Raw genomic sequence first — 27897 nt, 5'->3', positions numbered from 1 at the left:
TGCTCCGGGCTGATTCCTTCCTTCTCTCGCTTCTTCTATGTTGTTCTCCACCATTACGGCCTCTATGCCCTCCACATCCATCCCAACTCTATCCTTCTTTTGTCCATCTTCTCCTTCTACTGTGTGGCGTTCGTGGGAGTGATGCCCTCCATCACCATGCTCCTCCACTTCTTCTACCTCCGCTTGACTGGACACCAGGCTGCAGGGTGTGTTGGCTTCGTCGCGGCCCGTGGCAGCAACTCGATTTCCTGCGCCGGGAAGAAGGTGGAGAACGTCCGGAACAAATGGGTCCTCATGGATGCCAAGTGCTCCCAAGACCTGCTCGAGCTGCCAGCGGAGCTCCCGACCTCTAAGAAGGGATGGTCTTCGGAGAAGATCAATAACCCCCAGTTGAGGCCACTAATGAGGAAGATGGAGGCCGACCTAAAGGCCGAGAAGTTGACAAGGGCCATGATTATCAAGGAGTTCCTGACGCAGTGCGAGGCGGTGCTCCAGGATCTCTCCCGCGCCTTGTGGAATCTTGGGGGTGTCTACGACAAGATCTGGCTGTGCCAGGACAGCCTGCCTGACGAGGAGTTTAGCAAGGTGCTTCTTTCCTTGGCCGGGAAGGACCCGAGCGGCCCTCCAGGTGATTGCCTCCCGCTACCGCCGAGAAGATGGGGAGAAGGTCGCCGCCAGCATGACTGTCTTCAACGAGTTCAGGCTCGTGTCGACGGGGCCTCCCGCGTCGGCCGCCTCCTTGGTGAACCTGTCCTCTGGCGACCTTTCCTCCGAAGCCACCGAGGAGGGGGAGGGGGAATCTTCTGCCCTGAGGCAGAGAGACCTCCTTCGCTACTTCTTTGATGATGACTACAAGGACGGGCATCCGGTCGTGGAGCTAGCCCATCCTGCTGGGGTCAACACGAGATCCAGGGTCGCCTCCTCGAAGCAGCCGAAGCGAGCGGCCGGGATGAGGGGAAGGTAGGAATTGATCCCCCCAGGCAACACTCCTCCTTAGCCATCACTATCCCGCGTGGCACCGACCGCGAACTTGCCTGCTCCCAAGAACGCAGCACTAGCCGCGCCCGCGAAGCCCGCGCTAATTAACCTGAAGAGGAGCTACGTCGCCTTGGACCAGTAAGTGTTCTTCCTTGGCCTTGCTCCTGAATTTCAATGCGATGCTTAGTATCTTTGTTTGATGTCAGGTCGTAGTCGTTGGCGAAGAAGAAGAAGAAGGGTGCTAAGGCCGCCGTGGTCGAGCATGTCGCAGTGGCTGCCACGGCTTCAGCACAAAGGGGCGCTACGGCTCTTGTCGCTCCAGCAGCGGCACCATCTTCTCGGGGCTCGGTGGCACATCATCATGTGGAGTCGGCGCCCGCGACAGAGCTGACCCTGGCGGCACCCATCCCCGACGCGACTGCTGAGGTCACAAGGCCACCGGAGCCCCCTGTTCTCCCTGCTGCAACAACTCCACCAGCCTTGGCGCCGAGAGAATCTCTTCTTCCCTGCACCACGCCATTGGTCCATGGTTCTCCAGCCACCTACAGAGCCCTGGAGGAGGCCTGATCCACGCTAGACCAGCTCCAAGGTGATCTTTGAGGCCCAGACCAGCGTGCGGCGTTGGGGCACCTAGAGCTGATCTCGGGGTGGCTCCTCGCCGACGCATCTGTCCGGGTGGCTTGGAGTCAGGCCACGATATCCGTGGAGGAGGCCTAGAAGGTGGCCGGCGTAGCCACTGCCGAGCGTGCCCTGGTGCTGAAGGAGACCAAGGAAGCCCACGAGAGGTGCTATGCAGCGGAGGCTGAACTGAAGGTCCTCTAGGATCAGTAGGCCACCAAGACCAGTTAGCTCCAGGAGCAAGAGGAGAAGCCGAAGGATCGGGAGGCTGCCACTATTAAACGTGATGCCGCGCTGAAGCAGGCAGCCCAGGAAGAGGCCACGGAACGCGACCGCCCGAAGAAGTTGAAGGAGGAGGCGGAAGCGGCCCAAGCGTCCCTTGCCGAGGCCAAGGGGGCGGCCACCATGGAGCATAGCACACTCGTATCCCTTGAAGCATGGTTCCACAAGGCTTGGCAGGCACTCTTTGGGAGCGATCCCCAGGGGACAATGGTGGCCCCAAAGGAGAGCGCTGCCACTCACCTTCCTAAGGTAGTCGATGCGCTGGAGGATGTAGTCGATGGGTTTGGATCCATGGTGGAAGGTGAGGCTCGCATACTCTCTTCCTCGGCCCTGACGCGTGCCTTCAGCCATCTCTATCTCCGGGATGCCAGCTTTGCCTTCGCCGCCTTTCTCGAGCCTGTGGACCCCGACTCCTGCGATGTTGCTGCTGAAGCCATGAAGGGTTGGGTGGAGGCCCTCCTGGTAAAGTTCCTCGCCGTTGGCCCCGCGGCTGGAGCTAAGGGCAAGGGCAACGGCGATGCCGTCAATGACTGGGCTCCACAGGTGGGCGATGGTGGCGGCCAAGGATGAAGAAGTGATGCGGCGGTGGTGCTCCTTCTTGTTTTTACTCTACAACATGTATCATGCCTCGTGGAGGCGTTAAAACAGATGCTTAGAACAACGTGTTTTCTAATAATTACCTTATGGTTTTTGCGACTTCTTTTCCACTTGCTTTATTGTTCTGCTTCGGCAGGGCCCGACCCCACGCATACCTCAGCTGTCACTGGGTCGTCCAGATTGCCACGAAGAGGCCAGGGGGTGAGGGGCTACGTGGTCAATTCGGCTCCTGAGACGCGATGCTCAGGAGTCCCCCTTGACGTGCGACCAACTTGGGAAAAGCGTTGTCAGGGCAAGTCTTGGTGATCTGCGTTGGCAGGGCCCGGCCCCACGCATACCTCAGCCGCTGTTTGGTCGTCCGGATCACCAGGACGAGACCAAGGGGTGAGGGGCTACATGGCCAGTTAGGCCCCTAAGACACGATTCTCAGGAGTCCCCCTTGATGTATGAACATCTTGGGAAGGGAGGGACGATAGTTCGGCCTTGGTGCTCTGCCTTGGCAGGGCCGGGCCCAGCGCATACCTCAGCCACCGTTGGGTCGTCCGGATCGCCAGTACGAGGCCAAGTGGTGAGGGGTTACATGGCCAGTTAGGCCCCTGAGATGTGATGCTCAGGAGTCCCCTCGCGGGGCTGTCGCACGGGAGGGGCGCACGAAGACCAGGTCCGTGGGACTAGGCAGGGTGGCGTACGCTAGGTGTGACCTGAGCGTAGCCCCTGTACCCAGCCCCCTCGCACTACCCTCTCGAGGGAGCGCAGTGCAGTGAGGCTAATTATTGAGCCCAGAGGCTCCCTGAGGTTGTTGCAGCCGCGAGGCCACCCTTAGTTGTTTATCAAGAGCGCAGAGCATGGCGCTTCCGCTCTTGCACGGGCATAGCCGCTCCTCGGCAGTGTCAACGGCCAGCATGGAACATGGTGCTTCCACTGGTCCATGGGAGGAGGCTCCCTCCGAGGAGAGCCCCCAGGGCATGTACAGCCCCGCCCTGACACGTGGCTTCCACGGCAAGGCTAGAGGAGGTGTGTATGGGCACTCGTGAGCCAGCATGGGACTCATGAGCCCCTACCTCAAGGCAGGTTGCGCCTAAATTTGATCGGGAACACTTGTGTCAGTCCTGCAAGATGGATAGGCAACCTGCGCCAAATGAGTCTCCTGAGGTTATTACTTGAGAAGGCCAGACACCAACGACCCCAGGAGGTGACATGAACGGGGCCGGCCCGCCAGACAGAGTCAGCCGTTGGCTTTATCGACGCTGCAGGGACGGACCCGAGCACATATACCTTGCCGAGTCTTCTCATGCAAAGGTCCTGAAGAAAAACAACTGGCGCGTGGCTCCCGCAACAACGAGGCACCAGGTCGCGCGCCCTCACTCATCCCCCCGCGATTAGCTCCTGCGAGAACTAGGAACCAAGGGCCATGGGAGGTGACATACACAGGAACTGGGCCATGAGCCAAAGCTCAGCCTCTTGGGTTTAGTGACACTGCAGAGACGGACCCGAGCACAGGCGCCATGCCAGTCGTTAATCATGAGGCGGTCGCGGGTGGGTTCGCAAGGGCGCGAGACGTTCTTGGCGATGAAGCGTCGGTCAGGCCATTGGTAATTTCAAGGCAACTCATAAAGGAAGGTAAGCTAGTTCTGGTAGACGCAAAAGAGATACATGTCGCAGGGACGGACCGACGTGAATTGGGTATAGTGCAGCCCAAGGGGCGCCCCCAAACAGAACGAACTAAAAAGACGTCACGTGGCACCGTTGCTGAAGAGATGTCGGGGTAGCAGAAGATGCGTGCTGCTGAAGTCGTTCATCACGAGCCGCCTTGACCATGAGCCTCGGGAGGCTCCGGGGGCCTGGGGGCTTTTGGAGATGCATCTCCATCTCCGCCAGGACTGCCTCGCACCTAGCTTCCCGAGCCACTAGGGCGTCCCGCATGCGGTGCTGAAACATGACAACCGCGCTCGGCAGGCCAAAGGGCATGCAAACATAGCTGTGAGGGGGACCATCGTATCGGCCGACACGGGATGGCCAGAAGATCTGCCGAGATGCAGCCCTATTGAGCCCTAGGATGTCGATGAAGTCGCAGAACTCCTTACCCTCTCCAGGGCATGGAGCCGTGCCTGGTGCTGGGTGGTGATCGCCCTGCAGAACCCTTGCCTCCAGAATCTCCTTGACTGCATTGCTGATGAACTCCTGGGCACCTGGCGCCTCATTCCCTGTGAATTCTCCTGGGAAGCGTGTGCTGAAGCATGCCTCCACATGGTGCCCAAGTGCCTCCCTCTGACATTGGCTAGGTCTGAGGCCCTCTAGAGGAGAGCCCAGCCTGGGAGGTGCACCCAGCGTGCCATCCTATGCGATAGGTGAAGGCGCCCCGTCCAAGGACGTGAGGCTCAGTGCGGCACAATTGGGCGATGCTTCCTTGTGAGATCCCTGGCCAGCTGCAGCTTCTTCATCTTGGGGGTGACCTCAGGAGGGAGGACATCGCCCTCGTCTTCAGGGTTCTCGACCGCTACAACTTGGTAGGCGCGCTCGAGAGAGCACACCGCATCCTTTTCCTCGCAGGCACACCGCCACTTCCTGGCATCTTGAGGACATTGGCCTGCGCTAGTTACCCAAGGATGGCATTGTACGACATGTGAATGTCGGCCACGTCAAAGTCGATGAGCTTGGTGTGGTAGTTGTCGCGCTTGCCGAAGGTGACAGGGAGGCGGACCTGCCCTATCTGATGCGTGGAGCCGTTAGTCACTCCTGAGAAGGGCTTGGTTGGCTGGAGCTGCTGGTATGGTACTTGGAGCATGTTGAACGTCTGAACAGAGAGAACATTGAGCCCTGCTCCAGTGTCAATGACGGTCTTGGAGATGACCATGTTGCTCATGACGGGCGAGCAAAGCATTGCGAGCGCACCAGCAGTGGCCGCGCACTTGAGATGTTCAAAGGAGTTGAAGGTGATGGCGTACTTGGACCACCTGAGCGGGCATGTCGCCTCGAGCTTGGAGAGCGTTGGGTTCACCTCTCGCGTGAACTACTTGAAGACGTGGTGAGAGGCTGGGGCCTGGGAGCTGCCCAGGATGCAGGCGATGGCTCGAGGCTCCTGGAATCCCCTAGCCCCCTCGTCCTTGTGGTGATCTTCATTCCTTCTTGGTGGCGGAGGGAGCGGAGGAAGACCAGTGTTGCCTTGAGGGCGATCCTCGCGAGGCTGGTCCCTCCAGGTGCCCTCGTGAGGCTTACCCTGCTAGCTGTCCTCCCGAGGATGGTCGCACCACTCCTGGTGATGGTCGCAGACATCCCAGCGTGCTCCACCTCGGTCACCTCCACGACCGTAGCCTCAATCGCTGCGCTCGTGGCATCGACTGAGGCGCCCATCACGGAGGGCTCTGAGCTCCTGTCAGTCATTGTTGTTGTGGCTGTGCATGTTGTGGAAGACGCAGAATGATCGGCTACTCTTGGATGACTCAGGGTGATCGCAGCCAGGCTTCATCTCTGGCTCGGCTGCAAGCACAGCCGGCCGCTTCGCTTCACGTCCTTCACCTTGGCCTTCTTGTCTTCTGGGTCAGCATCTGTGAGCTCGAGGAGGGAGAGGCATCCCTCCTCAACCCTCGCGCATTTGTTCGCCATGTTGAACATCTCCAGGGCTGTGCAGAGGTCCTCATGTATGGCGAGCTCCTCCTTCATCTAGACGTCGCGGACGCCATGAGTGAATGCTGAGATGATGGCCTTGTCCGACACCTTGGGAATCTTGAGGCGGATGTTGTTGAAACACTGGATGTACTTCTGCAGGGTCTCTCCTGGCTGCTGCTTGATGTGTCGCAGGTCACCCGAGGCTGGCGGGCGGTCGCAAGTGCCCTGGAAGTTGGCGATGAAGCGGTCACGCATCTCATCCCAGGAGTAGACTCATCCCACGGGAAGATTCAGGAGCCAGGAGCGCGCCATCCTTGAGGGCCATGGGGAACGAGTTCACCATGATCTTCTCATCACCGCTGGCCGCCTCGATGCTCTGTTTGTAGAGCTACAGGAACTCGGCGGTGCCGTCGTAGCACGGGGACATGTCGGGCTTGAACTTGCCCGGCCAGATACGTTGCGCAGCTCCGGGGTGAATGCACGACATCCTGCCGTGGTCACTGGAGCCAGTCGAGGAGGTGGAGAATGGTCTTGGTGCTCACGCATGGCGACCATCACTAGCGGCGCACGATCTTGACATGGAGGTGGTGGAAGCGCACGTGCATCTTCTTGGGGCGGCTGCACCACTTGGCAGCTTGCTTCTTTGCGCGCAGGCGCCTAGCACGGCGGCTCGCACTGTGGTGCCACCCGCATTGGTTCGACGATGGCGCCCTAGGATGGAGGTGGTGGAGGTGCCCCGTTAGCCACATCGCCCGCACGCGGCAGGCGGCTGCTGAGGCAGTGAGCGGCCAAGCGCAACGGAGTCTCCGGCGGCACTGACGAGTTCAGTGATGCGCTCGAGCCGAGGAGCTCCCGTGCCATGAGCAGAGCAGCTTGTGCATTCGCCGGGTCACAATGCGCGTGGGAGGACGAAGCGGCCGAAGTCAGCGACGGAGTGGCGGTGCGCCCGTCGCGGGTGCAGCAATGAAGCTTGCTGCTCATGGCCAGCCGGGCCCGTGGCAGCATTGGCCACTGGTGAAGGAGGACGACGAGGACAGTCGTCGCCTAATGGCACCGTCTGAGCGATGCAGGGAGCAACTGCGGCCCGATGCTCAGCGCGAGCCTGACATGCATTGGCCATGGAAGCGTCGGAGTAGCGGTGAATCGATCGACGGAAGAGAGGATCCGACGCACCCCTACCTGGCACGCCAAATGTCGGATCTCAGGTTCCGCAAACCCTAGATATGTTCGAACTCTGGTGCGTGCGGAGATCTCAACCTACCCAGCCTGCCTACTTGCGATTCCTCAAAGCCAAGCGCGTTGAGCTTAAAGGGATAGAGAGACACATCAGTTTACTCTGGTTCGGGCCACCTTGCGGTGTAAAACCCTACTCCATCGTTTTGGTGGATTGCATCGGGGGGCTGAGGATGAACTAGTACAGTGGATGAACAGCCTCTGGATGTGAGGTATTCTTGAGCTCAAGAGAGCTAGTGAGGTGGTCGGATGAGAATTGATCCGATCCCCCTGTATAGTGGTGGCTAAGTCCTATTTATAGTGGCCTTGGTCCTCTTCCCGAATTTTCGCAGGAAGGGATCGCACAATGGCCATATTTGAAGGGGGACAAGAAGTACACCCTATCCTGACTAAAGTGGTATTCGCCTGCAAAAGCCTCAGGTCGTGACACTACAGTGGGCTCAGCGATGACCTCCGTCCTGCCATCCTGACGGTATTGGTCTCGTTGCACCAGAATGGAAACCTTTGGCTGATCCCTTAGGACTCCGTGCCTGCTGCTTGCCTCCTTTGTGCCAAAGAGGAAACTGGTACTCTACGCCTGCCAGCGCCCCCCTGGCGCCCGCCTGGCCTTGGTCGTCATGGCTCACGTCAGCTGAGCCTTGTGAGGTGCACCTTGCATAGAAGTCTCCGCTCCTCGGGAGCTAGCCTGAGGAGGCCAATCCCCTTAGAGGTCTTGGTGTCATCCACCTCGTGAGGCTTGGCCCCTCGCAAGGGTCTTGAGTTTTTTCAAGCTGAAGCTGGGTTGTACCAAGCCATCAATAAAGCCGCGTAGTGGGCCGCAGACAAGCAAGTCTGGGTACCCCCGTATCTAGAACGCCGACAGCCTCCTCGAGAAGTCTTCCAATGGAGCTTTGGTGGATGACTCCACTATCGCTCGAGCTAGGTCTTCTGGAGTTCTCCGGCAGTGGCGGCCAAGGGCGCCACCGGGCCGTCTCCCTCCTTCATAGCTTCGCCACTCTCGATCTTGTCAGGCCTCATGCCTAGTAGGCCTTGACGAGATTGGGGTGGATTCTTTCTTGGTTGCTTCTCTTGACCTCTTTCCTCTCTCCGTATATCTTGGGGGAGAAGGAACAGTGAGAGGAGTTTACAGGGCCATTTTCATTTTTCAATATTAAATATGTTTGCATTTGCCAAACATTAATTCAAATAATGTAATCTCTCAAGTCCATGTTTGTGTTCTGTAATGCTTATACTTGTATCAGCATATTAATTAAAAAGATAAACCTTTCTGAGAACCCGTGCATGTATACGTCCATGTAGAGGTGAGATGCCTCTTTAGTGTAAATAAACGAGTTTGCCCCGACATGCTATCTTGCTGGTCCTCCTTTTGTCTGCCGGAGACCTTATCTGCCGGGTTACAGACAGAAGGACCAGCCCCCCGCCAACTTACCTTTACCAAAGTCAACTACAACCACCCTGACTGAAGCAGCATTTAGTCCAGGAATGGGAGCACCTAATTCTAAAAGGAGTGGCGATCTTTTATAAATGCACAAGTTACAACATACAGAACACGAATGGGCTGGAGGTAGAACTTATCTCTTTGGCTTGCCGGGATCGTAGTGCCGGGCAATCTCCTCATTCCTTTGTCAAAGGCAAGTCCATGGTGAGAACCTGTAACTTCATGCAGATGAGAATGAATGAAAGATGCAATCCTATCTATATGCATATGTAGATACTCATGAAATGCTTATGCAGTAATCTAAAATGCTCATGCATGCAGGCAATATAGGTTAGGGCCCCTCTACAGCGCTTCTTTATTCTCGCACGGGGTCATTGCCCCGGCTTTGTACAAGGGGTTACATGCAAAAAAGGCAAGGTCTATACAAATGGGTGGCTGGCGGGCAGGGCCCGGCAACCTCGCACCTTACGGGTAGAACATGCGGAGATGCTCAATATTCCATGAGTTTTGCAACAAAGTGCCATCTCTGGTCTCTAGACGGACTGCGCTAGGTCTAGTGACTCATACTACCCGGTAAGGGCCTTCCCACTTTGGTGACAGATTGTGTGTACCCTTCGTGGACTAAATGCAAATAAGGACAAGTTCACCTTCCTCAAAACTCCGGGCGTGAACCCTGCGGCTATGATAGCGACGCTGTCCTGCTGATAGCATGCAGCATGCATAGCAGCCCAGAGACGGTTCTCCTATAGTAGAACAGCGTCGTCATGCTGGTGCAGATTTTGCGTGATCTTGTCGTTAGAAAGTACTCGAGGTGACACGTAAATGAGTTCCGTGGGGATAACTGCTTCTGCTCCGTAGACCAGGGAGAAGGGAGTCTGCCTAGTAGCTCAGTTTGGTGTCGTTCTGAGGGACCAGAGAACTACCGACAGCTCCTCGATCCACCGCATGTCGTGCTTCTGAGTGCATCAAAGGTTCTTGTCTTGAGTCTACGTAGCACTTCAGTGTTCGCCCTCTTAGCTTGTCCAACCGCATAGGCGAATAATATCTTGCATCCAAGGGCACGAACATATTGCATGAAGGCGCGGCGTGTGAACTGGGTGCCGTTGTCTATGATGATCCCTGCCAGAACTCCAAAACGACACACCAGATCTTACAAGAACTTGATAGCTGACCCAGCAGTCACCTTTCTCATGGCAGTCACCTCTGCCCACTTTGTAAACTTGTCGATGGAAACGAACAAGAATTGAAAGCTCCCGATTGCTCGGGGAATGGGCCCGAGGATATCGAGCCCCCAGACCAAAAATTGCCATGATAGCGGGATTGTCTGAAGCGCTTGGGCAGGCAGGTGGGTTTTCTTGGAATTGAACTAGCAGGCTCCACACTTCGTGACTAGCTCGACTGCATCTTGGAGGGTTGTGGGCCAATAGAATCTTTGTCGGAATGCTTTCCCAACTAATGCCCTTGATCCAATGTGGGAGTCGCACATGCCTTTGTGTATCTCAGCCAGCAGTTCCTTTCATTCTTCCCGGCAGATGCACTTCAATTTCACACCGTTGGGCCTCCTTCCGTACAGAGTGTCATCGACAAACTGATACATACTGGCCCTCCGGGATACTCTTTCAGCTTCATCTTAATCGCCGGGAAGCTCTCTGGTTTAGAGGAAGCGAACAATGTTCATTGCCCAAGTTGGAGCCTGTGCCTCTTCAACAAGGACTAGCGGCACCTTCTCTGCTGCGGGAGCACTGGCCTCGTGCGTGTGGTCCATGGACCCGGCAGGAGGGGCTGGTCCGGCAGGCTGTGAGGAGTTGTTTCCGGCAGGGTTTCTGCCAGGAGCGGATGGCTCTACCGGGAGAGGCTTTCCGGTGTCCAAATTTCTCCTCTTCCTGACCATTGTTGCTGGGGATACGGAGGGCTGAGTAAGACGTTGAACAAAAGTCCCTAGTTCCACAGGAAGCTTTTGCGCAACACACTTTGACAGATGATCAGCTATGTTGTTTTCCGCACGAGGTACGTGCTCTATTTGCAATCCGTTAAAGTGTTGCTCCAATCTTCTCACTTCTTCGACGTATGCCTCTATTAATGGACTTTGATAATCGTTCTTAGGTTGCCTCACCACCAACTGTGAGCCTCCTTGAATGATGAGCTTCTTAATTCCAAATTCTACTACAATCTTGAGTCCGGCAAGGAGCCCTTCATATTGTGCTCTATTGTTGGTCGCTTCTTCCAGTGCAAAATGCATCTTGACGATGTACATCAAGTGCTCCCTGGTGGGGGCAACGAGAAGCATGCCAACCCCCGTGCCTTGCAGGGAAAAAGCACCATCAAAATACATGATACATTCTTGGGGTGATTCCTTGTCGGGGACAACTATCTCTGTCACTTCCTCATCTGGGGTTGGCGTCCATTCAGCAATAAACTCTGCCAATGCCCTACTCTGGACAGTTGATGTGCTCTCAAACCTTAAGCTAAAATTGGATAGCTCCAAAGCACACTCCACTTTTCAGCCGGTAGCCTCTGGGTTTTGGAGTATCCATTGCAACGGGAAACGAGTAACGACTGTGATCTCATGGGCTTGAAAGTAGTGGCACAGTTTCCTTGAGGCCATGATGAGGCCAAAGATCAACTTTTGCATGCAAGAGTACCTCGATCTAGCCCCCCGTAACAAGGAGCTGACGAAGTACACTGCATGCTACACCACTTTCTTCCTTGCCGCGTTCTTAGGGTTGTCATCCTTGCCATTCTCGCTGCTGCTCTGATCCTTTTCTAGCCCTGCTGGCCTCTGCTCACTCTCTTTCTCATCCACTTCTCGATGTGCTACTATGGCTGCAATGACCACTTGATTTGTTGCCGCCAAGTAAAACAACAACGACTCCTGAGGCCTGGGTGCAACCAGGGTAGGCACAGAGGACAGGTAGGTCCTCAACTCTTACAAAGTTGCATCTGCTTCAGGGGTCCATTTCATGCGACCTGCCTTTTTCAAAATCTTGAAGAGGCAGGGAATGCTCGACAGACTTGGAGATGAATCTGCTAAGCACGGCAACGCATCCTGTCAAGCACCTTACATCTTTGACTGTTCTTGGCGCTTGGATCTGCTCGACGACCTTGATCTTGTCGGGATTGGCTTCGATCCCCCAGTGGGACACGAAGTATCCAAGTAGCTTGCCGAAGGGGACGCGAAAAAAACATTTCTCTGGGTATAGCTTCAAGTTGATCTTGCGCAGATTTGCAAACGTCTCCTCCAAATCCTGGATGAGAGTTGCCCTATCTATGGTTGTGACCACATTGTCATCCATATAAGCCTCAATGTTTCTGTGAAGCTAAGGTTCCAAGCCAATCTGGACTGCCCTTGCAAAGGTGGACCCAGTACTCTTTAATCCGAATGGCATACGAACAAAGTAATACGCACCACATGGAGTAATGAATAATGTCTTCTCCTCGTCCTCCTTTGACATGAAGATCTGGTGGTACCCAGAATAGGCATCCAGAAATGAGAACAAATCACAACCTGAGGTGGAATCCACTATCTGATCAATACGCGGCAACGGGAACGGGTCCTTTGGGAAAGACTTGTTGAGGTCTGTGAAGGCAGTGCATAGCCTCCATTTCCCGCATGAAGGCAATGAGCGCGCTTTCCTATTTGTCATCAAGGGTGGCGCTGATGGTGAAAGTACCATCAATGCCAGCCAGCCCTTCCATGACCATTTTCACTTGCGGAGAAACAACCTTGGATCTCTTGCTGTTGGAACACTCTGGCACGTCGTCATAGGGTGTTGTGCACTCGAAGGGGGCACACTTCCCGGACTCTTTGCTAGAGGCCCTCCAATCATGTTGCTCTCCTTGGCGGGAACTGCTCGCGTTGTAGCCTCTACCGCGACCGCGTCCCTGTACATCTTGTCCACACAAATGATGGCGTCTTTCTCATCTAACGGGATGTTGAGGACTCCCAGCGGCCCAAGCATCTTCAGTGTATTGTAGGCATAGTGGGATGCTACCATGAATTTAGCCAAGGCCCGGCATCCAAGGATCCCATTGTACGGCGGGGGGAGCTCAATTACATCAAACACAATCTTCTCATTCCGGTAGTTAAGATCTCCCCAAATGTTACCGGCAATGTAATCGTCCCTTTAGGATGAATCCTGCTGGGGTTGACTCCTTGAAACGTGCCTGTAACCTCTAACCCTTCTTTTGCTATCTAAAGCCTATTGATAACTGTCGGGGAAATCAGATTCAGTCTGGCCCCACCGTCCACCAACATCTTTGTGACACTGAGGTTGCGAATTATTGGAGAAACCAACAAAGGCAGGCATCCTACCGCAGTGGTGTGGCTAGGATGGTCCTCTTCGTCGAAGATGCACCCTTCAACAGTCAACACCACTTCATCTCTTCGCTTCTTACTATGCTTCTTAGGCTTTTTCTGACTGGTGGATTCGTCATCACCCTCTGAATAAACATCAATGCAATCTTCTTCTCCAGGACATTTCCTCCGTTCCTTCATCCAGGCACACTTATCCCCTAGGGTGTACATCTCCTTCACAATCTTGGGCAACCGCATGTTCATCTTGGCATGAATTCGGACGTTGCACACATCCGGGCACTCTTTAATCCGAATGGCATACGGACAAAGCAATACGTACCACACAGAGTCATGAATGACGTCTTCTCCTCGTCCTCCTTTGACATGAAGATCTAGTGGTGCCTAGAATAGGCATCCTGAAATGAGAGAAAATCACAACCTAAGGTGGAATCCACTATCTGATCAATACACGGCAAGGGGAACGGGTCCTTTGGGCAAGCCTTGTTGAGGTCTGTGAAGTCAATGCACAACCTCCATTTCCCGTTCGCCTTCCAAACTACTACTGGGTTTGCTAGCCAAGTGGGATGTAGCACTGCTTTGACCAAACTAGCTGCTTCAAGCTTCTTGATCTCTTCTGCAATGAACTGCTGCCTCTCCAAGGCCTGCTTCTGGACTTTCTGCTTAACAGGTCTGGCGTGTGGGCAGACAGCAAGGTGGTGCTCGATTACCTTCCTGGGAACACTGGGGATATCAGATGGTTGCCAAGCAAACACATCAATATTGGCCTGCAGGAAGGCAACGAGCGCACTTTCCTATTTGTCGTCCAGGGCGACGCTGATGGTGAAAGTACTATTTGTCGTCCTATTTGTCGTCCAGCCAGCCCTATGGGGACCTTTTTCACTTGCGGAGCAGCAACCATGGAACTCTTGCTATTGTAACACTCTTGAACGTCATCAACGGGTGCCGTGCACTCAGAGGGGGCACGCTTCCCAGACTCTTTGCCAGAGTCCCTACAATCCCGTTTCTTCCCATTGCACTCCTTGGCGGGAACTGCTGCCTGCTACGTCTTGAGCTTGCGTTGGTTTCCCCGAAGAGGAGAGGATGATGCAGCATAGTAGCGTAAGTATTTCCCTCAGTTTTTGAGAACCAAGGTATCAATCTAGTAGGAGATCATGCGCAAGTCCCTCATACCTACACAAAACGATAGCTACTCGCAACCAACGCGATTAGGGGTTGTCAATCCCTTCACGGTCACTTATGAGAGTGAGATCTGATAGAGATAATATTTTTGGTATTTTTGGTATAAAGATGCAAAGTAAAGTAAAAGCAAAGCAAGTAAATAAAGTGATGGAGATTGATATGATGAGAATAGACCCGGGGGCCATAGGTTTCACTAGTGGCTTCTCTCGAGAGCATAAGTATTCTACGGTGGGTGAACAAATTACTGTTGAGCAATTGATAGAATTGAGCATAGTTATGATTATATATCTAGGCGATGATCATGTATATAGGCATCACGTCCAAAACAAGTAGATTGAAATGATTCTGCATCTACTACTATTACTCCACTCATCGACCGCTATCCACCATGCATCTAGAGTATTAAGTAAATACAGAGTAACGCCATAAGCAAGATGACATGATGTAGAGGGATAAATTCATTAAATATGATAAAAAACCCATCTTGTTATCCTCGATGGCAACAATACAATACGTGCCTTGCAACTCTTTCTGTCACTGAGTAAGGACACCGCAAGATTGAACCCAAAGCTAAGCACTTCTCCCATTGCAAGAACTACCAATCTAGTTGGCCAAACCAAATAAGATAATTCGAAGAGACTTGCAAAGATAACTCAATCATACATAAAAGAATTCAGAGAAGAATCAAATATTTTCCATAGATAGGCTGGATCATAAACCCACAATTCATCGGTCTCAACAAACACACCGCAAAAAGAAGATTACATCGAATAGATCTCCACGAGAGAGGGGGAGAACATTGTATTGAGATCCAAAAAGAGAGAAGAAGCCATCTAGCTACTAGCTATGGACCCGAAGGTCTGAAGTAAAGTACTCACACTTCATCGGAGGGGCTATGGTGATGATGTAGAAGCCCTCCATGGTGGATGCCCCCTCCGGCGGAGCTCCGGAACAGGCCCCAAGATGGGATCTCGTGGATACAGAAAGTTGCGGCGGTGGAATTAGGTTTTTTGGCTCCCCTTCTAATTGTTCGGGGATACGTAGGTATATATAGGAGGAAGGAGTATGTCGGCGGAGCTCCGAGGGGCCCACGAGGTAGGTGGCGCGCCCAAGGGGGGGGGGCACCTTCCACCCTCGTGACCGCCTCTGGCGCTTCTTGGAGTAGGTTCCAAGTCTTCTGGGTCACATTCGGTTGGATAATCGCGATCCCGAAGTTTTCATTCCGTTTGTACTCCATTTGATATTCTGTTTCTTCGAAATACTGAAAAAGGCAAAAAAATAGCAATTCTGGGTTGGGCCTTCGGTTAATAGGTTAGTCCCAAAAATAATATAAAAGTGGAAAATAAAGCCCAATATAGTCCAAAACAGTAGATAAAGTAGCATGGAGCAATCAGAAATTATAGATACGTTGGAGATGTATCAAGCATCCCCAAGCTTAATTCCTGCTCGTCCTCGAGTAGGTAAATGATAAAAAAGAATTTTTGATGCAGAGTGATACTTTGGCATAATTTCAATGTAAATCTTCTTAATTGTGATATGAATATTCAGATCTGAAAGATTCAAGACAAAAGTTCATATTGACATAAAAATAATAATACTTCAAGCATACTAATCAAAGCAATCATGTCTTTTCAAAATAGCATGGAAAAAGAAAGTTCATCCCTACAAAATCATACAGTTAGGCTATGCTTCATTTTCGTCACACAAAGTTGTTCCCAACTTCTATACCCCCGATGACAAGCCAAGCAATTTTTTCATACTTAAATAATCTCAAACTTTTTCAACCTTCACGCAATACATGAGCGTGAGCCATGGATATAGCACTATGGGTGGAATAGAATATGATGATGGGGATTGTGTGGAGAAGACAAAAAAGGAGAAAGTCTCACGTTGACGAGGCTAATCAACGGGCTATGGAGATGCCCATCAATTGATATCAACATGAGGAGTAGGGATTGCCATGCAACGGATGCACTAGATCTATGAATGCTCAACCAAAGAAAACTAGTGGGTGTGCATCCAACTTGCTTGCTCACGAAGACCTAGGGCATTTTGAGGAAGCCCATCGTAGGAATATACAAGCCAAGTTCTATAATGAAAAAGTCCCACTAGTATATGAAGGTGATAACACATGAGACTCACTACATGAAAAGCATGGTGCTACTTTGAAGCACAATATATGAGACTCACTACATGAAGAACGAGGTGCTACTTTGAAGCACAAGTGTGGAAAAAGAGATAGTAGCATTGCCCTTTTCTTTTCATTTTTTGGGCCTTTTTTGGGAAATGCTCTAATAATGATGATCATCACACTTCTATTGATTACAACATGAGGATTACAACTCGAAACTAGAACAAGGTATGATTCTATATGAATGCCTCCGGCGGTGTACCGGGATGGTGCAATGAATCAAGAGTGACATGTATGAAAATAATGCATGGTGGTTTTGCCACAAATACGATGTCAACTACAAGATCATGCAATGGAAATATGACAAAAGTAATGCATGTCATGATAATGATGGTGGAAGTTGCATGGCAATATATCTCGGAATGGCTATGGAAATGCCATAATAGGTAGGTATGGTGGCTGTTTTGAGGAAGATATAAGGAGGTTTATGTGTGATAGAGAGTATTATATCATGGGGTTTGGATGCACCGGCGAAGTTTGCACCAACTCTCAAGGTGAGAAAGGGCAATGCACGGTACCGAAGAGGCTAGCAATGGCGGAAAGGTAAAAGTGCGTATAATCCATGGACTCAACATTAGTCAAAAGAACTCATATACTTATTGCAAAAATTTAGAAGTCATCAAAAATTCAAGTACTACGCGCATGCTCCTAGGGGGGTAGATTGGTAGGAAAAGACCATCGCTCCTCCCCGACCGCCACTCATAAGGATGCACAAGCCAGGTACACTTCATGTTTCAAATTTGTTACACAACTTTAACCATACGTGCATGCTACGGGACATACAAACTTCAACACAAGTATTTCTCAAATTCACAACTACTCAACTAGCATGACTTTGATATTATTACCTCCATATCTCAAAACAATTATCAAGCATCAAACTTATCTTAGTATTCAACGCACTCAAAAGAAAGTTTCACATATCTTGAACACTGAGTATATTAACATTAAGAAAATTACCATGCTATTAACGACTCTCAAAAATAATCTAAGTGAAGCATGAGAGATCAAGTTTCTTTAAAACAAATCCACCACCTTGCTCTAAAATATCTAAGTGAAGTACTAGAGCAAAAATTATCACGCTCAAAAGATATAAGTGAAGCACTATGAGCAAAACTAGCAAGCTCAAAATATATAAGCGAAGCACATAGAGTATTCTAACAAATTCCAAATCATATATGGCTCTCCCAAAAAGGTGTGTACATCAAGGATGATTGTGGTAAACTAAAAAGCAAAGACGCAAATAATACAAGACGCTCCAAGCAAAACACATATCATGTTGGTGAATAAAAATATAGCTCCAAGTAAATTACCGATGGAAGTGGACGAAAGAGGGGATGCCTTTCGGGGCATCCCCAAGCTTTGACTTTTTGGTGTCCTTGGATTATCTTGGGGGTCCCATGGGCATCCCCAAGCTTAGGCTCTTGCCACTCCTTGTTCCATAATCCATCAAAAGAATTCACCCAAAACTTGAAAACTTCACAACACAAAACTCAATAGAAATCTCGTGAGCTCCGTTAGAGAAAGAAAACAAAAGACTACTTAAAGGTACTGTAATGAACTCATTCTTTATTTGAATTGGTGTTAAACCTACTGTCTTCCAACTTACCTATGGTTTATAAACTATTTTACTAGCCATAGATTCATCAAAATAAGCAAACAACACACACAAAACACAATCTGTCAAAAACAGAACAGTCTGAAGTAATCTGTAACTAACGGAAACTTCTGGAACTCTAAAAATTCCAAACAAAATAGGACGTTCTGTACAATTTGTTTAATCATCAGAAGCAAAAAGAATCAATGCAAAAGCACGTTCCTGTGATCTATTGAATTGTTTCTCGTGAGCGCAAAGTTTCTGTTTTTCAGCAGAATCAAATCAATTATCATCATAGCTTATCCTATAGGTTCTACTTGGCACAAACACTAATTAAAACTTAAAACCACATCCAAACAGAAGGTAGATGGATTATTTATTCCTAAACAGAAGCAAAAACAAAAAACTAAAATTAAAATTGGGTTGCCTCCCAACAAGCGCTATCGTTTAACGCCCCTAGCTAGGCATAAAAGCAAGGATAGATCTAGGTCGTGCCGTGTTTAATTTTTAGTTTTTTAGCGGAATCATGCTCGAATCCGGGAGGTTCTTTCCGCTTCCCTTCATACTCAGAAATTTTTAGATCTAAAGAATCCAACCGCTTATTGCAAAGAGTAATCAACATATTCATGCGGTGAAGATTTCCGCTAACACTTTTAAGAGGCTCAAGTGACTTTTGTAAAAAAATTGTTACTTCGCAAATCTTTCCACACACTTGGGTTTCTTCTTGGGTAGGATGTGATCCTCCCTTTTGAGGCAGTGTTCCCACAATTCCCTCTATAATATCATGCACAATACTGGGATCAATCTCAATGAAATTTCCCTTGCCAATGCAATCCAAGAGTTGTCTATGCGTCATATTTAACCCAACATAAAAATTACGAAGAAGAATTCTAAAGTTCACCTATAGGGTGCACTTGCAATAAGATTCCATCATCCTATACCAAGCATCTTTTAAATTTTCTCCTTGCCTTTGCTTGAAGTGAAGAACTTCAAACTCGGGGGACATAGGAGGATGATGCAACACAGTAGCGTAAGTATTTCCCTCAGTTTTTGAGAACCAAGGTATCAATCCAGTAGGAGGTCACGCGCAAGTCCCTCGTACCTGCACAAAACAATAGCTACTCGCAACCAACGCGATTAGGGGTTGTCAATCCCTTCACGGTCACTTACGAGAGTGAGATCTGATAGAGATAATATTTTTGGTATTTTTGGTATAAAGATGCAAAGTAAAAAGTAAAAGCAAAGCAAGTAAATAAAGTGATGGAGATTGATATGATGAGAATAGACCCGGGGGCCATAGGTTTCACTAGTGGCTTCTGTCGAGAGCATAAGTATTCTATGGTGGGTGAACAAATTACTATTGAGCAATTAACAGAATTGAGCATAATGATGAGTATATCTAGGCGATGATCATGTATATATGCATCACGTCCAAAACAAGTAGATCGAAATGATTCTGCATCTACTACTATTACTCCACTCATCGACCGCTATCCAGCATGCATCTAGAGTATTAAGTAAAAACAGAGTAACGCCATAAGCAAGATGACATGATGTAGAGGGATAAATTCATGCAATATGATAAAAACCCCATCTTGTTATCCTCGATGGCAACAATACAATACGTGCCTTGCAACTCTTTCTGTCACTGAGTAAGGACACCACAAGATTGATCCCAAAGCTAAGCACTTCTCCCATTGCAACAACTACCAATCTAGTTGGCCAAACCAAATAAGATAATTCGAAGAGACTTGAAAAGATAACTCAATCATACATAAAAGAATTCAGAGAAGAATCAAATATTTTCCATAGATAAGCTGGATCATAAACCCACAATTCATCGGTCTCACCAAACACAGCGCAAAAAGAAGATTACATCGAATAGATCTCCACGAGAGAGGGGGAGAACATTGTATTGAGATCCAATAAGAGAGAAGAAGCCATCTAGCTACTAGCTATGGACCCGAAGGTCTGAAGTAAACTACTCACACTTCATCGGAGGGGCTATGGTGATGATGTAGAAGCCCTCCGTGGTGGATGCCCCCTCCGGCGGAGCTCCGAAACAGGCCCCAAGATGGGATCTCGTGGATACAGAAAGTTGCGGCGGTGGAATTAGGTTTTTTGGCTCCCCTTCTGGTCGTTCGGGGATACGTAGGTATATATAAGAGGAAGGAGTACGTCGGTTTAGCTTCGAGGGGCCCACGAGGTAGGGGGCGCGCCCAGGGGGGCGCCCTCCACCATCGTGACCGCCTCTGGCGCTTCTTGGAGTAGGGTCCAAGTCTCCTGGGTCACGTTTGGTTGGAAAATCATGATCCCGAAGGTTTCATTCCGTTTGGACTCCGTTTGATATTCTGTTTCTTCGAAATACTGAAAAAGGCAAAAAACAGCAATTCTGGGCTGGGCCTTCGGTTAATAGGTTAGTCCCAAAAATAATATAAAAGTGGAAAATAAAGCCCAATATAGTCCAAAACAGTATATAAAGTAGCATGGAGCAATAAAAAATTATAGATACGTTGGAGACGTATCACTGTCGCCGTAGCCTCTACCGCAACCGCGTCCCTGTACATCTTGTCCACACAAATGATGGCATCTTTCTCGTCTGACAGGATGGTGAGGACCCCCAGTGGCCCAGGTATCTTCAGGGTATTGTAGGCATAGTGGGATGCTGCCATGAATTTAGCAAAGGCCGGGCGTCCAAGGATCGCATTGTACGGCAGGGGGAGGTCAACTACGTCAAACACAATCTTCTCAGTCCGGTAGTTAAGTTCTCCCCTGAATGTTATTGGTAATGTAATCTTCCCTTTAGGATGTCTCCTGCCAGGGTTGACTCCTTGAAACGTGCCTGTAACCTCTATCTCTTCTTCTACTATCTGAATCCTGTTGATAACTATCGAGGAAATCAGATTCAGTCCGGCCCCACCATCTACCAACATCTTTGTGACCTTGAGGTTGCGAATTGTTGGAGAAACCAACAAAGGCAGGCATCCTACCATACTGGTGCGGCTAAGATGGTCCTCTTCGTCAAAGATGATGGGTGTACGGGATCATTTGAGCGTCTTCCGTCCCTCCGGCGCTGGCTCCACGACATTGACTTCCCAAGCCCATCACTTGAGTTGGCGATGGGAGGTGTGCAAAGATGCACATCCGTCAATGCACAGGGCGTTTGTGGCCTTCTGAAACTCCTGCTCACTGGTTTCCTCTTCATCCCCCTTGTCACTCTCATCACCACAGACTTCTTTCTCTTGGCCCAAGGCGGGTTTTCCTTTGTTCCGAAAGGGCTTGCCGGGGTGATTTGCTCCATTGCCTCGGCCATTACCGCCATTGGCATTCTGACCCTTTTCCTTATCTTGCTTCTCATATTCTCCTCTCTGTCTCTTGACCAGCTGCTCGACCTGATAGCACTCCTGAAGGTCGTGGCCCTTGGTCTGGTGGATATTGCAGTATGGCCCGTCGCCCTTCCCAGCCTTCTCGACAGCTGCAGCTCCCCGACAATCGGTGCACGCGGCAACCTCCTTCCCGGGGGCCTAAGTCTTGTCGATCTTGCCTGTACTAGGGGTGCCAGAACCTTCAACAGTCAACACTGCTTTATCCCTCCGCTTCTTACTGTGCTTCTTTGGCTTCTTCTGACTAGTGGATTCATCATCACCTTCTGAATCAACATCAATGCAATCATCCTATCCAGGTAATTTCCTCCCTTCCTCCATCTGGGCACACTTATCCGCTAGGGTGTACAAATCCTTCACAGTCTTTGGCAACCACAAGTCCATCTTGGCACGAATTTGGCGGTTGCGCAAATTTGGAATATTCCTATGAACTTCACAGAACCTCTTTATATACTTAGGGAGGGTTTCTCCTTCCTTCTGCTGGAGAAGCTGCAGATCGCCGGGGCAGCCTGGCTCCTGGTGGCCACAAGTGAAAGCGCCGATGAACTCATGGCACAAATGTGCCCACGACGAATTGCAGTTCTCCGGAAGATGCATCAGCTGGGACCTCATGTTGGATTTGAGTGCCAACGGGAAGCAGTTGGCGAACACCTCTCATCTCTTCCCCCAGCAGACTGAACAACGATGGTGTAGATGCTCAGGACCTCTGGCGGGTTCAGCATTCGTCGTACTTCTCAGGTATCTCTGGCTTGAACGTGCACATAGACGGCCAACCGACTTGTCGCAACTCATAGGTGAAGGTAGGGCAGCCAACCTTGAAGGGTAGGAACCCATCAGCACCAAGAGTGGGCTCATCGACGTCGGGATCGCCGCGCCCATTGGCTCGGAGGAGGTTGCTGTGTTGTTGCTCAATGACGCACATTTCTCCACTCCGCCCATCTTCCAGGATTCGCCGTTCGCCAGGACGTGCTTGAGGATCACATGAGGCCATCTAGGCGTCATCGGGGTCTTGATTTCATCGTGCCCGTTGTCGGTGTCAAAACCGACGGATCTCGGGTCAGGGGTCCTGATCTGTGCGTCTAAGGCTAATGGCAACAGGATGTTTTACCCAGGTTCGGTACCTCTCGATGGAGGTAAAACCCTACTTCCTACTTGATTGATCTTGATGATATGAGTATTACAAGAGTTGATCTACCACGAGATCGTAGAGGCTAAACCCTAGAAGCTAGCCTATGATGATTATGATTGTTCCTATACGGACCAGACCCTCCGGTTTATATAGACTCCAGAGGGGGCTAGGGTTTACACAGAGTCGGTTACAAAGAAAGGAATGTAATATACGGATCGCCAAGCTTGTCTTTCACGCAAAGGAGAGTCCCATCCGGACACGGGACGAAGTCTTGAGTATTGTATCTTCATGACCCAATAGTCCGGCCAAAGTACACAGTCTAGCTGTCCGGATACCCCCTAATCCAGGACTCCCTCAGTAGCTCCTGAACCAGGCTTCAATGACGATGAGTCCGGCGCGTAGATTGTCTCCGGCATTGCAAGGCGGGTTCCATCTCTGAATACTCCAAAGTAGTTACCGAACACTTAAATCATGTCTAGATTTCCAAGACTATTTTCACATACCACTGTAGAGAGAACGATATTTCACAAATATAATCCACTGACAACTTAAGACATCGTGACATGACACTACGGTCGAGTCATTATTCGAACCGTTTTCCCCCAACCTACTACAACGCATATTGCGAGGCGTTTTCCTCGGCACGTCTTGTCGAAGCAGAGATCATGTCCCCTTATCACGGGATTCCCATCAATGCGGGTATGGGTAACCCAACCGCGCCATCAATCGTGGCGCTTGGGAAATAAGCGATCTTCAATGGGCAAGTGGGGAGGCGCATGGTTTTCATCGCCTCTATAAAAGGATAAGGATTCCCCATTTTACCCACGCTTTCTTCCTCCTCCGCTTATCCATTCTCTCACCCTCGAGCTCCAGCGCCCTAGTTCACACCTTCTCCACACAGACAAATCATGTCAGGAGCAGGAGGCAAGTGGGTGGCCTCCACCATGAAGGAGGAGCATATTATGAAGCTCCGGGCGGCCGGATACTTGGCGGCAGTTATCGCGCATCGGCTGCCGGACGTAGGGCAGATCATTCTGACTCCGGGACCCCACGAGAGGATCGTGTTCCTTGCCCATTCCGTCTGTGGACTGGGATTTCCACTTCATCCCTTCATCCGCGGGCTTATGTTTTACTATGCGCTGGACTTCCATGATCTAGCCCCAAACTTCGTCCTCAACATCTCGGTGTTTATCGTCATGTGCGAGGCCTTCCTCCACATCAAGCCTCACTTCGGCTTGTGGCTACGAATCTTCTGCATGAAGCCGAAGATCGTGACCGTCCAGCAAGCGGAGTGCGGAGGCGCCATGGTGGATAGGATGCCCAGCGTTACCTGGCTTGACGGCTCCTTCGCAGAGAGGGTGGCAATCGGGGTGGTTCTACATCACTGAGCCACGCGACGGCAACTGGGCGGCCGCCCCTGAATTCCGATCCGGAATTCCCATGCGGCTCCCCTCCTGGGAAAGGAAGGGCCTGGCTTGGGGTGAGCCTGCGGAGCTAACCGGACTTCAGAACTGCATCAAGAATATGATGGAAAAGAAAATCAAGATCGTCAACGTGGTCCAGTTCATGCTCGTCCACCGAATTCTTCCATGCCAAAGACAGGCATTTAATCTATGGGATTTCATTCCGGCCAAACAACACACACTTCAAGAGCTTTACGACATGGCTCACAAGGACGCATGGAAGGTGCTGTTCAAGGCCTCCAAAATACCTCCTCCCTCATCCGAGGACCGCGGACTTCACGCCACAAGGCTCCCCCGTCCGGTGAGTTTTCTGACCATCACCAGATGTAGTTTTCCTAGTATACTCATGGGAGGATTTTAAGTCATCGTGAGTATTTAATCAGGAGTATGTGGTGACGAAGGAATGGATTGACTATCCGGCTCCACTGCCAGAAGGTCCAGCAGACGCTCTCCTGACAGAGATGCTAGTCCCGGCGCCGTACAAGGCGCTGGAGAAGAAGGCCGAAAAGAAGGCCCCGGGGACCAGGAAGGGTGTCCGGCGTAAGGTTGTACCGGACGCCTCGTCTGAAGACGATGAGGCACACCCCTCCCACGAAGAGGAGGAGAAAAAGGAAAGGGCCGCCCCATCTGGGGTGGTCAAAGGGCCTAAGAGGGCAGCCCAGGGGTCCAGGAAGGATCCCAGGCGCAAGGCCGTCGTAGGCTCATCGTTCGAGGACGACGAGGAAGATTCCTCCCGCGGAGGCGGGGGGAACACGAGGAAATTCTGCCTCCACGCACTAGGAAGGAGAAGAAAAGGGAAGCCGCTCTGGAGGGGGAGTCCATCATGCCCAAGAAGGGAAAGGCGTCCCTTCTGGATAACTCCACCACGGCCGCCTACAGCGAAGAGGAGTGGCTGCCTAGGGGGAAGCCCCTAGTAAGATTGTAAGTATCCGCACTATGTTGTACTTTAGTGCGACTTCACTTCATAGCCTGTTATAACGCCGAACACATATATGCAGTCCGGCCAGAGTCCATCCCGAGGTATCCTCTTCGGATGGGTCTTTGAGCGATTCGGCGATGAACTCGCTCCCAACGGCCACTTCTCCTCGGCCTGCGGATGACACGGAGGTGTTGTCCCAAAGCCTCCCAGAGCAGGGGGAGGCGACTCTGCAGACTCCCCAAGGCGAAATTCCAGATGCCGGGAATACGGGGCATAAGATCCCCTCGGATTATGCCGACGTGAGCCGCAGCAAGTTGGGCTCTCAGCCGAACACTATACCAGAATCTCCAGGGTTCCAGATTCGGGCAGGCAGTCCCTCACTAAGGAGGGCGAATCGACTGTGCCGATGACTTCCGTCGTGCCGGAGGCGCCGGATAGTCTGCTGGAAGTGCTTCGCGGCGCTTCCATGGATGAAGAGCATCGTACTCTTATGAGTGCGGTGATTCAGAAGGTTCGGTCCGCCAATAGCAGATTGACCGAAACCTGCACCAGCCTCTTGACAGGCTTTGAGGTAAGTAATCAAAAGTGTGTGAAATTAACACCCAATAGATAGTAGCCCGTGATACTTTGTTTGGTGTTCGGAAAGAAAAGCCAAATGGAGGGTCAATTTTAATCCATAGGAGTCTAATAGTAGGTGTCAATGTGAATAAGCAGGCAATGCTGCTTGCCGCTGCTGCCCACACGGCCGAGGTCGCCGGACTCAAACGGGACCATAAGCAGGCCGAAGGGGAGCTCAGCCTCACAAAGGGGCAGCTCGAAGAGAACAAAGGTGAGTGGTACCCCGTTCACATATCATATAGAGGAGAAAAAATAGGTGATGCTAATGAAAAGCATCATGATTTTTTAATAGGGGCCATGACCGAAGTGGCGGCCCTGAACAGAGTGCTATCCGAGGCTGAAGATAAGGCAGCCATGGAGCACGTTGAGCGTGAAAATCAGGATGCTAGGGTCGGCGAGGTACAGCAAGAGCTCCAGGAGCTTAGAAAGAAGTTCGAGTTCTTGGAGAGTGACTTCAAGATGAAGGAGTCTGAACTTGGCATAAGGTAATAAAATGATTTAATATTTTAATTAAATCAAAACAAATGTCAGAAAAATTAGAAAACAGAAAAAGAGGAGAAACTTACCTGGGCCTCCTCCCTGTGCGGCCTGGCCGGCCCAGCAGCCAGCGCTGGCCCAGCCCACTGGCCCCCCTCTGTCGTCTTCCTCCCCGACAGAGGGATGGGAGCGTGCCCGGCGCGCGCGCGCGCCGCCGCGCCACGCCACCTCCCTCTCTGCCTGCCTGCCCTCTCCCCTCCTCGTCTGGATGCCCCGGAGACGCCACGCAGCCACCCCGACCCCTCTCGCACTCTCCCTCGCCCTCCTCCTCTCCCCCTGCTCTCTCCCTCGCACACCCGAGCGCCATCACCGCCGCCGCTCGCCGTTGCCGCGGCCACCGGCATCCCCTCACCTCCCCGACACGCTTCCCAGCTCCGCCGCGACCCCCTCTCCCTCCTCACCGAGCAAAGCAACCCGGGAGAGCTCCGCTTCATTGCAGTCGCCGTCGTCTTCAAGCTTCGGCCGATGAGATCGCCGTCGTCGCTCCGGCTGCCCCAAGCCTTCCCCGAGCCCGCTTCGACGCCCGCTGCAACCGCGGTGAGCTCCGCCACCGTTCCCCTCTCTCCATTTTGCTGCCCGCTCGCCGTAGCCCTCCTCCCCACCACGGCCGAAGCTTCTCACCGCCGTCCATGTCGCCGTCGTCGTCTCGGCTCGCCTCCGCCCAAACCAAGCACCCTAGCGTGCTCCCGGTGCCACGAGGGTGCCGCCGAGCCCCTCAGGTGGCCTCCCCGTGCCCCGCAGCCCGTTCCCGCTCGAAGCCGAGCTCCGGCCGCCGCCGCGAGCTTTGCTCCGGCGAGCTCCGTCCTCCCTAGCTCCTCCCACCTACCCCTCCAGGTGCGCGAGAGCCCGGCCTACGCCCCGGTGCTCTCAGACGCCGTCCCCGTGGCCTGTGGCGCGGACTCCGCCGCGTCCAGAGGTCGCCGGCGGCGAGCCCCGTCGCCTGAGCCCCGCCATGTGGGCCCGGCCCGTCAGGTGATTAGCTTAGTCTAATCACCGCTTAATTAACCCGCCCTGAGGCTGACATATGGGCCCCGGTGCCCCCCTAATCCTTTAATTAAGTTAATCTAACCCTGTTTAACCCCCTGTCACTGACGTGTGGACCCCACACGTCAGGTTTGACCCCAGTCAGCCATAGTTTACTGCTGACGTCGTGCTGACGTCATGCTGGCGCAATATATATTTTCTGGAATTAAAATAATCAGGAAATTCCAGAAATTGATTTAAACTTCAAAAATTCATATCAATTCAACCGTAGCTCAGATTAAAATAATTTATATATGAAAAATTATCCGAAAAATGCAACCTTTCCATCTGTACTAGTTTCATGCATGACAAACCAACTTATACATGCTGAATATGGGAAAACACATTTTGGCATATTAAGAGACTTAATTTAGAATTGCATTTGAGCTTATGGTTCAAATGGACTTCAAACCAAATGATTACTAGTTGCATTAGCTCAAACAACCTCACATCCTCATGCCATGCTCATGCATCATATTGTTGCATATGTTTGTGTATTGATTGCCGACACTGTTCCTTCTCGATAGGTCCTGCTCCGGAGTCTGTTCCAGAGTGCCTGTCTATGAAGTAGTGCCTTCCTTGTTGATCTACCAGGCAAGCAAACCCCCTTGTTAATTTTGATAAAACCCTACTCTCTCGCTCCTGCTCTCAGTTATTGCATTAGGACAACAACGATTCATCTGCTACTTTGTGCTGCGGTAGTTGAACCCATTCCTCTGCATGACCTGTCATTGCCACAGTAAATAGTTGAAACCCACTAGCATGTGTAGGAGTTGATTGAGCCATGTTGT

Source organism: Triticum aestivum, chromosome 4B (assembly GCF_018294505.1).
Source record: "Triticum aestivum cultivar Chinese Spring chromosome 4B, IWGSC CS RefSeq v2.1, whole genome shotgun sequence".
Classification (NCBI taxonomy): domain Eukaryota; kingdom Viridiplantae; phylum Streptophyta; class Magnoliopsida; order Poales; family Poaceae; genus Triticum; species Triticum aestivum.
The sequence above is the reverse complement of the archived record's forward strand: the minus strand, read 5'-3'. Positions refer to the sequence as shown.